Genomic DNA, 12040 nt, shown 5'->3' on the forward strand with positions numbered 1-12040 from the left:
GTAAGATGTAGGCTACCTTCTTTTAAACAAGAAGGGAGCTAGATCACAGGGTTTATCGACGCAGTCAGGCCTGGTGTGAGGTGAAATGTAATCTGCTGTCTCATCCCCCCTAACTGCCGCTATTGGGTTTCTACAACCCCCAGGACTTTATCGAAATTACTAATTTTAAAGTTCAAAAAGATATCCTGAGGCGTGTTTCTACCAAACACAGGGCTTACTGCAGTCCATATGCTGCATTTGCTCACTGCTTGATCCAGTACAGGGCTGCAGGGAGGGAGGGAGCCGGAGCCTATCCCAGCAAGCAACGGGCACGAGGCAGGATACACCCTGGATGGGACGCCAGTTCACAACAGGGCACACACGCACTCGCACCAGGGCCAGAAGCCAATTAACTCACCAGTATGTCTTAGGACTGTGGGAGGAACCACCCAAGGAGAACATGCAAACTCCACACAGACAGTACCCCAGGAATTGGACCCAGGCCCCCAGCACTGAGACACAACAAGACTCACCCTGCGCTGCTGTGCTACCAGACATACTGTATACTATATAATAAGAGCATGTGTTCCTTTCTATGCAAATTGTGAAGTATAAAGTGCATTTGGAACTATTGTTGTCCTCTAAACAGACACACAGATGCTTAGAGGAGTGTGTGGTAGCTCAACAGGAGTAAGGAAACAGTTAACAGGCTTGTGAGGAAATGGGAAAACTGTGGTGTTTCCAGCAGAAAAGCCTCAGTGAGTAAAAACAGTCCTGTTCCTTGTTTTCAGTTTCGCACCAGATCTCCGAATATGCAGATCCCAGGTTGGGAACCACCCAGGGAATTTCCCTTCCGAAAAAAAAACCAAAACCACTGGGCAACCAAAATAAATAAGCAAATGAGGGCAAGTAAAGAGCAGGTCAAGGAACAGACAGTAGGGAGCAACCCTTTGAGACACTGGTGTGAGACAGCGCTGCATTCGGAATAAAAGGATTTATGCCAGTGGCCCCATCCAGCACGTATGGGGCACTTTACACGCTGTGAAAGAAGGAAAATTCACCTCCAAGAGACCGAGACGTCTGTCGAACTGCAAAAGCGCCGACGTTCCTCAACCCCGCAGGCAGGGGGCGCCAGAGTTGTGGCGCCCCCAAATTAGAAACCCCCCGCCTTTTAATTTGGCGGGGACGTGACAGGGTCCTGGAGCCGATGAGCCCCGAGTGTTCCAGGAAGAACGGGAGAACCGTCTGCCCCGATGTCGAACGAAGGAGGAATTCTACCAGCCACCCGTCAAAGGCCTTTGGCGATGGGCTTCTAAAGATGTTATACGGCAGCCCAGCACCCAGAGGTGCAGCCGATGGTGAGGTCTTAGAAGGAAAGCACAACATAACATCGCCAGCAGCCATATCCCCCTGCAACTCCCAGCTGGCAGCCCCACTGAAGCTCAGCAGGTGTGAGCCTGGCCAGTACCTGGATGGGAGACTCCTGGGAAAAACTAGGTTGCTGCTGGAAGAGGTGTAAGTGGGACCAGTAGGGGGCGCTCACCCTGTGGTCTGTGTGGGTCCTAATGCCCCAGTATAGTGACGGGGACACTATACTGTCCAAAGGCGCTGTCCGTCAGATGAGACATAAAACCGAGGTCCTCTCTGTGGTCATTAAAAATCCCAGGGTGTTTCTTGAAAAGAGTAGGGGTGTTACCCCGGTGTCCTGGCCAAATTTCCCCCTGGCCTTTACCAATCATGGCCTCCTAATAATCCCCATCTCTGAACTGGCTTCATCACTCTGCTCTCCTCCCCACTGAGAGCTGGTGTGTGGGGAGAGGACTGGAGCATCATCCAGGTGGGGCTGCACACTGGTGGGGGTGGAGGGGATCCCCATGACCTGTAAAGAGCTCTGAGTGGGGTGTCCAGAAAAGCGCTATATAAGTGTAAGCAATTATTATTATTAATAACATCACTTTATTGGCCCTATACAAGTTCTTGCATTAGGAATTTGTCTTTTCGCAGACCCCAGCTTGCTGTCCGTGAGACACACAGACAGGGAGAGAGAAGCTTGGGGTCAGGGCGCAGGGTCAGCCATTTATAAAGCGCCCCTGGAGCAGTAGGATTCCTCTGCCGGCTGCGGGATTTGAACCGGCAACCTTCCGGCCACAGGCGCAGATCCTGAGCCACCACTCCGCTCGGTAGCGATGCAAGACACGGCGTCACTCGGGCCTCTCCCAGTCGGACAGTCGGACCAGCAAGCCCAGACCCTTCTTGTGCCGACAGAGTTCAAGCAGTAGGCTGCAAAGACACAGGTCAAGGGTTAATCCCTGCTTCTTCTTCAGGGGGACACTTGAAGTACACCTCCAGCTGACGTGGGGATCCCAAAATCCCCCCCCCCATAGAGTGAGGGGTGACCCAGGGGCAGCTGCAGAGGTGGAGATGGGGGTGGAGGGGGCAACCAGGAGATGCACGTGAGGGAGAGGAGGGGATCACGAGTTGAATTTATCAGGCCCGGGTAAGGAAATGACATCAGGAGTGCCGGCTGAGGCTGATTAAGCCTGGCTGTGGTCTTCTCTTAGGGGTGACTAAGAAATTTCGCACAGAGGTTTGTGTTTTCTGCATCCGAAGATGATTTCTGCTTGAATCTCGGTGACGATGGTGACGACATGTTTCCATGACGAGCCCGTTCATTCATTTTTGTTTTCTCCAGATCGAATTTTTCGTTTTAAGCACGCGCATCGGAACAGTAACCACGTTTGTTCGTCTGCTGCGTCATTTTTTCCTGTTGCTACACAAACATAAGACGGGTTATATAAAAGATAAAAAGAGTCATTCAGACCCTCGAGCCCGTCTGGTATTTGGTAGCGATTTGCTCCAAGGATCTCACCAAGTCCTTTCTGGAAAAAAAAAAACATGGTTTTGTTCCACACTTCCACAACCCTTTGTGTAAAGAGGGGCTCGTGGATCTTAATGCAGGGTCTGGCTCATTGTTAGCTCTGAAAACTGGTGGGTTGACACTGTCAGTGTCTTTGAGGGCTGTCAATACTCGGATCAGATCTCCTCCTCTTCCCTGATCAGGACTAAAAAGGTTCATCAATCCTTGTTGAATCTGAACAATGATGAAGATCATTACTTGATTTTCTCGGTAGGACACGCATGAAAGGCCAACTGCAAAACTTTACTTCTGCAACACTTTTGCAAGCATTCCATGCAAACAGAAACTTAGACACCCCTCCCAAAAATAACCACTGTGACATTTTCTTTTAAGAGGCAAAATCCCAAGGTCCTGTCCTTTCTGTAGTCAGCCTGACTCCTCATCTAATCAGACACCAAGTCAGGATGCACACCAGCAGCAAACTGATGCCAGAGGAAAGCAATCCCTCCATTTCAGAACTGCTTCTTCCAATTCTGGGGCACAGGCGGATGTGCTGAGTCTGACAGCAATTATTCTTCAAAACATTTGTTTTGCACTCATTTCATTTACATCAAAATAACAGTAATGATAGGACAGGGCATTTGGGGTATAATCCGATTCCTATTTTTCAGTATAGGGCAACATGGTGGTGGAGTGGTGAGCACTGCTACCGTACTGTCTGTGTGGAGTTTGGATGTTCTCCTTGTGCTCACGTGGGTTTCATTCGGATGCGGCCGGTTTCTGGGTTTATTGTGAATGACTGGTGACCTTCAGCCAAGATGACTTGAATGAACAGGCACAGGAAAAAAAGGACACTGTCTGGTATTTACTCATTTGAATCTTTTCAGAAGCAAGTATGAAAATTACGGAGCTCCGAGAATGAAGCCACAGGCGGGATCGTCAATAATAAAGAAATGTAAAACTGCAGCCTACACTTACCTGTGGCAAAGAGCTTTCAAAACAAAGCACTCGGGACTCAATCTTTTATTTGTAAGCATTGCAGTCCAAAGTGCTTAGCTATAAATGTTAGATACAGAACAAATGTTGTGAGAAATCACCTAGAAAAAAAAACAGACATGAATTTTATAGCTACTTTATCCAGTACAGGGTCATAGAGGAGTCAGAGTCTATCCCAGCAAGCAACAGGCACAAGGCAGGACACACCCTGGACAGGACACCAGTCCATCACAAGACACACACACCCTGGACAGGATACCTGTCCGTCACAGGACGGACGGACACACACACACACACACCAGGGCCAGTTTATCTACCCCTGTGTCTTCGGAGGGCGGGAGGAAACCGCAGTCACCCAGAGGAAACGCACACAAACACAAGGAAGTTGTCGAACAAGCGCCCAAAAAAATTATTTTAATTGCATCATCTATTTCCATTATACGGACCGTTTCCAAATTTTAACTGCGTCATCCTTTGCTGTGCGTTTGCAGTTAAGATTCGGAAAAGATCCATTGCAGTGCATTATAGTCATTTTCTTTAACCGGGTCCCACTGTGGTATTTTATAAAGTATCTTTTTCCCTCTGGATATCTTTCTGAACTGGTTTAGGAAACCATTTGCCTCAGTGTTATACTGTATAGCCTTTGATATTCTCACTCGTGAGATCAATCTGTCCCATTCCGCATGCAGAATCCTTTTAAAAACTGTTTTGCCATCCCTTTTCCACAGATATCATACAAGATCTAGTCGATCCTGTTCCATTTGTCGGACATTCTCTCTCGTTCCTGCTCTCCTGGAAGAGCTGACCTTTGCTTCAGTTCAGTTGATTGGGCTATGAAATGCTTATCTGCACGCGAGCTCCGAAACAAAGACATTAAGGAGACGCCAAAAGCACACACACAGAACAACAGCAGCAACAAGTTAAATAACATGAAGGTTAAAAAAACACATCAGTGTGAGCCAGTGGTAGGGGTTCAGTAATACATACTTTATTGAACCCGTGAGGGAAATTGCAGATCAACAGCAGCTTAGCCCAGTCAACACCACACCAAAACTTTTTTTCTCTTTAACCTCTCTCTCATACAAATAAAAGAAAACACACAAACTTCCACAACATGACAATTTTCTCAAAATGATCCAATAATACAGTCAGTGAGAAGCGCAGTAAAAAGTAAAAAAATGGATTATATTACAGTTGCTCGCAGTACAAAATATACCCGAAAGTACAGTACACAAAACGTCGATTGCACATTCTCAATACATTGCACAAATCCCTAGCATACTGTATATGGCACAAAAACCAGTTGTAAACAGGAAAAAAGAACAGATGTAAGCAGAGAGTTTAATGTTTAGTCCAAAAACAGGTCGATGTCAATGTTGCCCCTGCCCAGACACACAGTGGAAGGGTTGTACAGTCTTATGGCAGAAGGCAAGAATGACCTCCTGTAGCGCTCCCTGTCTGACAGTTCGTGGGAAGAAACTCCTTCTGAATTGGGAGGTTCGTGTCTTGATGCTCCTATAACGCTTAGCAGAAGGAAGGAGGGAGAAAAATGAGAAAACAGGGTGACTTGTGTCCTTAGCGATACTCCCAGCCTGCCTGAGACGGCGATTTAGATCCGTATGAGTTCTAAGCATGCTTCAAGCCATGCCAAATTATATATCCCAATATACGCATCCAAACTGACATTGGCAAAGCTTTGGTGCACAGAACCATTGTGAATAGCCAAATTAACACATAATCAAGTCCACCCCTAGACCTTCACAGAATTGTACAGCATTGTTACAAATGGGGAGTTTCCCCAAAACAGTGAATATCAGGAATTGAGCAAGAGGTTGAGTCAGTAAAAAACAATATTCAAAACCCCCAATTTGTAAGCGATTTTTCCAGAATATACCCGAGCGGTTGGTTAATTAGAGGCGTGTGAATTTGTTATTCTCTGGCACAGCTTTGATGAAAACGGTAATAATCCAGGCACACTTGGTTAAACAACTGTTAATGAACTACAACGATACAAACAACGCACAAGTTTCTGTATTTACAGGTTTACAGGCATGGCGTTTCAGAGGCCTAACGTTCTATTCACCACAAAACCCCCAGACTGCTACCAAGTATTTGACTCTTAAACAATGCCTATAGGGGTCAAAGAAGAGATGAATAAAACAGAATGTAATACAACCTGCCGTTAAATCTCTCTCTGCAAACCTGGATATTCTTATTTATAATAATAATACTAATAATAATTCCTTACACTTCTATAGCGCTTTCCTGGACACTCCACTCAAAGCTCTTTACAGGAAATGGGGATCCCCTCCACCCCCACCAAGTTATTTATAATAGGTGCAAGATCCTCGGATGACAAGAACTATTAAAAAATGATGGAAAGGACAGCACGCACAGTCGTTTTGGTTTCTTTTTATTGCAAGCATGAACGCATATCGGCATTCAGCCTTCGTTTGTGCGGAAAACGTCTTCACTCTAGTCTGACTCCTATCGTTTCTGAGGTTCCGAACCCCTCTAGATTAAGTCTAAGCTCAGCAGGTGTGAGCATGGCCAGTACCTGGATGGGAGACTCCTGGGAAAGCTGAGGCTGCTGCTGGAAGAGGTGTTAGTGGGGCCAGTAGGGGGCGCTCACCCTGCGGTCTGTGTGGGGCCTAATGCCCCAGTATAGTGACAGGAACACTACACTGTACAAAGGCGCGATCCGTAAAACATAAAACCGAGGTCCTGATTCTCTGTGGTCATTAAAACGCTGTTTCTCGAAAAGAGTAGAGGTGTTACCCCAGTGTCTTGGCCAAATTTCCCCCTGGCCTTTCCCAGTTATGGCCTCCTAATAATCCCCATCTCTGAACTGGCTTCATCACTCTGCTCTCCTCCCCACTGAGAGCTGGTGTGTGGGGAGAGGACTGGAGCATCATCCAGGTGGGGCTGCACACTGGTGGGGGTGGAGGGGATCCCCATGACCTGTAAAGAGTCTTGAGCACAGTGTACAGAAAAGCGCTCTAGAAGTCTGAGGAAGTGTTATCAAATCAATGCCTTCGCGGATTTTGAACCGAAACTAAAAAACGTTCCGTTCAGGTGTGAGGGGAGTCACCTGCTTGAAAAATAAAGCATAAAAGGTGGAAAAAAAAATAAGAAAATGTCACTTTGGCAAAGCATCGATGACGCATACACCCGTACACAGGGTGAGACATGTTAAGATGTGTCAGTTTGATTACATCAAAGGATCTCCAGATGACACAGCCTGCCGGCCAGGTTTTCAAAGCAGAGGACAGCCCAACGTCCCTTGTGTTTGGAGGCTGAGTGCACACTCTGTATAATGAGACGACCAACTGGGAAAAGTAGACCCTTCTAAAATCCCATCTGCCAGCTGTCTGAAATACTTCTCTCTTTCTCCAGGCTGGTTCATACTGTATGGAGGTGTATTAAAGGCAGGGGACCCTTCCAGGAACAAACTGTCCTGAAAAGTGGATATCGATCCTGTAAACAAGGTAAAAAAAAAAGCTACTGTATGTTAATCACTTAACAGTTCTCCACTGTAGTAGGTACAGTAAGTAACACACACACACAAACGGAAAGAGAGGGTGAAGAATTTCCTTATCTGCGGAACCAGTTTCTGTTCATTTCTGTGAAGCCGAGCTCTGTTAACTATACAAGCTCGGACGTCTTTATAGTAAATGGTCTCTATCCCTGGCAAAAATAAATACATAAAAATAACCTTTTTTATAAGGTTTTCAATATGAATTGGTGAGAGTGCAGCCTCTCGGTGGTGAAAGCCCTTATCTGAGAGGTCTTCCTCTCAGTACCCGCAACGTTTTGACTCAGGATTTATATTTACAGATGAACGTGTGGGGGAAGTCGGCTTATCTGCATCTGCACCGCGGCTCGTTTCGAAGAATTCAGAGCCCTTTTACAGTCGAAACCCAGCGCGCAAGTGGACATTCGGCGAACGCCGGTTCAATTTAATGGCTAAAAATACGCGGAGGGGAAAATGTGACTCTCAGTCCTTTTTTTTTTTAGTTGTTGTTCAAAACCGACCCGATTATTCACTTCATTTCCATTTCTTTTTCCAAGAACGCGTAGGCCCACAGAACCTCATATAAAAATAAGTGGCCACACATCGCAGCAAAAGGCCTCATTGTGAAAATCAGTTCCTTATTACGCGATGGACCGGGTTCAACGCTGTATCCGGGCACATACTGTATGAACGTGGTCTAAGTGATGGGAGTTTTGAACTCTTAAAGAAAACAGGCATTGCGCTGTGCCAGCTTAAGATACAACCAACAGAATATTACATGGATGTGGGCGTTTTCTGCGGACACTAATTTAACTTGAACTTCCCTTTTATATTTAAAACTCTTTGGAACTCCTCAGAGCAGAGGCAGAACGCAGCACATGAAACGGATCAGATATATAGTTCCCTGGAACTGGCTCCAGTTCAGGAATGATTATTATATATATACAGTATATCTCAGTGGGATACAGATCTGCACGTCCGAGTCAGAGAGCTTTAGGGTTCGTTTGTGTTGGGGCACCCCAGTAGTTCTCCAGTCTTCTCCACTGCGAACCTTAAATCCTGTCAGCCTCCACATTTCCAAACTGAGCTGATGAATCCCCTTGTGCTGTCATTGACATGCAACACGCTTCAGTAAGTAACTGTACTGTATGCAGCGGCGATCTGGTGAGGACCAGCTTTCTCCTCGATATTGGTTTGTTGTTGCTGGTAAAAGCTTCAGGGAAATGATGAATTGTTCTTATTCACTGCATTCTTCTACATCTCACCTACAGTTTTCAGTTCTTGAAAACCGATCTCTCTGATGAGACAGAGAGTGAGGAGGGTCATCCTGGGTTGCTGGAGATTCCCTGGGGCTTTTTTACAAAGTACTGGTTTCTCCAGTCTCTGACCCCAGTCCCGGAGAGGCCCGGTCCAGTGAGTCCAGGGGTCTGTAACCTCGGTCCCAGAATGGCCCGGTCCAGTTATTAATAAGTTTAATATAAACTCAGTTTTCAATTCCTAAACATGTGGCACATTGCCTTTAAGTAACTTCAGATCTCCAGGTCTAAAAGGGGAAAAAAACACCAACAACTTGTAGTTAGAACTCGGGTTTGAACTGAGCGAAGGGGTTGGCTCAGCTAATTTCAGTGAAGAGCTCAGCTGCAATGAAAACCAGCAGGTGTGTAGGGGTCCCCCACAACCGGAACACCCCCCCCCAAGCCATGTCACAGACAAGCCCTGCACAGGGTCTCATTAAATAATTAACCGCCTACCTGTAATAGCCCTAACCAGACTCTCAGGCTTCATAGACAACGCATTTGAATGAAGTGAATGTTTTCAGGTCTCAGCTGTGCAAGACCTTAAGAATCCTCCTACTGGACCTCTGCTGCCTATGGAACAAGTAAAGGTTTATTCCCTGCTGAAAAGAGAAGAAAAGAAACACAACGTTTCGGCTGTGGAGCCTTCTTCGGGTCTCGAAGTGCACAGTGCACTGGCTGAACTGACTATGCCTCTATTTAAGAATTGTCTGAAGGCTTACAGTTGAACAAAATCCTGAAGACACCACCTCCTCTTTTAACAGGAAGTTTGACACACCCATGACTGAGATGTTTAGTCCTAAATGACTTGTTTTAACTTCACCTGTTTAATGGAGCGAAGCGGAATGAGATCATTTCTGCGGGGACTAGCGACTGAATGGTGACCTACAAAATCTTCCTTGGATCGGGGACAGCGCCTCGTCGAACAACACTCCAAAGACGCTGCAGAAAGATATCGTTTAAGATGTAAAGCCGACTCCAAAACAAAAAAAAAGGTTTTTCCAGCACGCTTTTGTTTTGGCAATGTTGTGAAGGAAGGCGTTTACAGCACAGCTTTAAAAATCTTATAACCACGTCAAACTGCGAAAAAGTGGGCCGCCGAAAACGCATTAATCCGCAACATACCATCAGCATCAGGTATGAGCAGCAGCATCAACTACCATCAGTTGTACTCCCTGTTCACACAGCAAGACACAGCAACAACCGCATCATTAAGTTTGCAGATGACACCACTATAATAGGACTGATCAGTGATGATGACGAGTCCACTTACAGGGATGAAGTCGCACAGCTGCTTAGGTGGTGTCATAGCAATAACCTGGACTTGAACGTAAAGAAAACGAAAGAGCTAATAGTGGACTTTCGGAGACACAGGCCACACACTCACAGCCCACTCAGTATTGATGGAACGGAAGTGGAAACAGTCACCAGCTTTAGGTTTTTGGGAATTCACATCTCTAAAGATCTAACCTGGACTGTGAACACTGACTCTATCATGAAGAAGGCTCAGCAGCGCCTTTATTTCTTGAGGTGCCTCAAGCGATGGGGGATGCCAATACATGTGTTGGTGAACTTCTACCTCTGCACCATCGATAGCATCCTCACCAATGGGATCGCCATGTGGTACGGCAACACCTCTTCGCAAGAGAGGAAAGCACTGCAGAGAATGGTCAATGTGGCCCAGAAGATCATCGGCTGCGGTCTCACCGAGATTAAACAGCTCTATGAGGACCGCTGCTGTGGTCGAATTCTGGCCATCACAGAGGACAGTCACCACCCCGGGCATGAGCTCTTCACCCCACTGCCCTCAGGCAAGAGATACAAGAGCATACGGACACTGACCACCAGATTCCTCAATAGCTTCTACCCACAAGCAGTGCGACTGGCGAACACATTTAGCCATCCCCCTCGGACCACACCATCACCATCTACCTCATTATGATTTCTTATCTATTGCACATCTCCAGTCATTGTTTACACGTCTGTATTGTTTACATTCAAACTGTCTACGTGTTTACTTGTACATGGTCTACTGTTTGTTTGTATATTGTCTTGATGCACTGTCTGCACTTTGTTTTGTTTTTTACACTTGTTTTACAATCGAGAGACTTTCTGTCAGTAAGAATTCCATTGTACCAGCACCGGTTACATATGGCAATAAAGTTCAAGTTCAGTTCAGCTACTGCTTCAGGCTCCAGAATCCACTGAGACTCTGATCCAGACCGGGATTTTAAAGTGACCCTAAAGCGCTGCTACACTAACGCGGAAATAAGAGCCGTTAGCTTTTAGTAAATTTGAGACCAGCACTGGTTAAATTACCGCGTAGGGTTCCGAGAAGGCAACATTCCTCTAATGCATGTGCAAAATGGAAGAAGGTCCCATCTGCTTCTCTTTTACCTGCCCATTTTGATGTTTTCCCCGAGTTGAACACCCGCGACGTGTCTCGATTAAGGCATCATCCTAATTTGCACCGGCTACCAAACCATCACGTGTGCTCACCACCAGGTTGAGATCGGCAGGCTGAGCAAATTAGGACAGAAGGGATGAGGTGGCGAACGGCACAGGAGTCATGAGATTAAAATGAAACTGGATACATAGAAAAAATAAAAAACATTTAAATCACGGATCGCCGACCGGCTCGGAACACAGACCTGCGGTTCTGAGTTCTGGTTCTGGAGGGGTATCTGCTGGTTTTCTCCACGGCTCTACATCTCCAGCACTAATCCACGATTTAGTTGACCTGTTCGCTTGTTTCGACATTTATCTTGTGTTTGGTTTTAGGTCTATACAAAATACTCGCCCCTTAATCTTCCAAACACAGCTCCTCCTTAAACTTACCTGCTGTTATTTCTGCCTTACGAGCCCCGGGCTGGGTGATCACTTTGTGAACAGACACAGGTGGGACGTGGAGTTGACACCGCCTCAGGGTGCTCCAAACGGCTGCAGTTCAGGCTGAACAGTTATGCTGCGGTGAAGAACTCACCAGGAGCAAAAGACGGCGCTCTTCGGGATTTGAGAAGGAAACACGAGCCTGGAAAATGAATTACTGATGCCGTTAATTAATCTGCTTGCTTAGACTTGTATTAACTCTTCTGTGCGCTCGGCTGTCGATAAAGCCCTGTCATGCAGCAAACAGGACGTTAGAAGAGATGCTTGTAACAGCTGCTGGCTTTCTGTTGACCAGACACAGGCGGGATGACACTACAATGTAAAAACAAGACTACAGACACTGTACCACAGACACTTACTGGACCACAGACACTGGGGACAGTTACTGTACCACAGACACTGTACCACAGACACTGGGGACACTTACTGTACCACAGACAATGTACCACAGACACAGGCACTGGGGACACTCACTGTACCACAGACACAGACACTGTACCACAGACACAG

The sequence above is a fragment of the Atractosteus spatula genome, chromosome 22 (assembly GCF_055471065.1).
Source record: "Atractosteus spatula isolate fAtrSpa1 chromosome 22, fAtrSpa1.hap1, whole genome shotgun sequence".
NCBI lineage: Eukaryota > Metazoa > Chordata > Actinopteri > Semionotiformes > Lepisosteidae > Atractosteus > Atractosteus spatula.